Source organism: Anopheles bellator, unplaced genomic scaffold (assembly GCF_943735745.2).
Source record: "Anopheles bellator unplaced genomic scaffold, idAnoBellAS_SP24_06.2 scaffold02868_ctg1, whole genome shotgun sequence".
In the NCBI taxonomy this organism is placed as follows: Eukaryota; Metazoa; Arthropoda; class Insecta; order Diptera; family Culicidae; genus Anopheles; species Anopheles bellator.
Genome location: NW_026686990.1, coordinates 102 through 1,119, shown reverse-complemented (window position 1 = coordinate 1,119; position 1,018 = coordinate 102). Strand labels below are relative to the sequence as shown.

Below are 1,018 nucleotides of genomic sequence, written 5' to 3'. Positions count from 1 at the left end.
TGTGGTGCGGCCCGCTACCTGGTTGTTACTTTCCTCTGCGGCCCACATTCTAATATGAGTTTGAGACCTCTATCGCAGACATAAAGGGCCACATATCACAGCAACTCTGCTCGGTGAATGGCGACGAGAGCAACAACGGCCGATGGCGCAGACGTTAGCGGCGCCCACCGCACCTGCCGAACGGGAGTGAGGGCAAACAGCACAGGAGTTCTACTTTCTTTGTTAAACGACAGACGAGAACTAGCCCTAGTCCCCCTCCTCCTCCGAAGCAAAACCGTTGACGGTAGTTCCATGAGGGGTGGGATGAGGTGAGGGTGAGTCCCACACGGAGCGCGCCTTGCAAAATAAAAATTAAAAAAGAGGGAGGAAGCATAAAGAACCATGCAGGCGTTACCTCTCAAAGGACGAGGTGGCCGAGGGGTTTAAGGCGTTGGAATCCTAATCCAATGTGCACTGCACGCGTGGGTTCGAATCCCATCCTCGTCGAGCTTTTAATAATAATTAAAACGTAAATTGATAAATACGGCCAGGTCCGTTATTCAAAGATTAAAAAAATGTAAATTATGTTTTTAGAGTTTCATGTAAAGTTAGCTGCACTGAAGATCGATCGATTACGATGATCGATGATCATCGCTTCTTTCATCATAGCAAAACTAACTTCGTGAGCCCAACGAAACCCCAAATAGGACAAGTCATTCGACTTTAATGCCTTTGCTGGTGCTAAAATTAACTATCTGCACCTCAGTCGAAGAGAAGAGCAGCCTGTGAGACGGTAAGGACATTTTATGATAGGGAGCTAATCAAATTCGCAGGTGTTAAAAGAGAAGAAGATTAGTGCGCAATCGTCCGAAGTATCAAATATCGCATTGGTACAGACATCGGAGATCAACACACATCGCCGTTCGATTGGCGTTCGATTAGTTTCATCACAATCGACAGGACCAATCCGATCCGACGGAATGGACCACTTCGTTTGTTCCACGCCACTGCACGTCTTCAAGAAATGATTTTTCAGCAA

The 1,018-nt window shown here is 46.9% G+C and overlaps 1 non-coding gene across 1 annotated transcript; it reads left to right on the top strand.

The window, feature by feature from the left end:
* Window positions 1-403: 403 nt before the first annotated feature.
* Window positions 404-486, top strand: Trnar-ccu (transfer RNA arginine (anticodon CCU)). Its single transcript has one exon. It is a non-coding gene; the product is annotated as a tRNA-Arg (tRNA).
* Window positions 487-1,018: the final 532 nt, after the last annotated feature.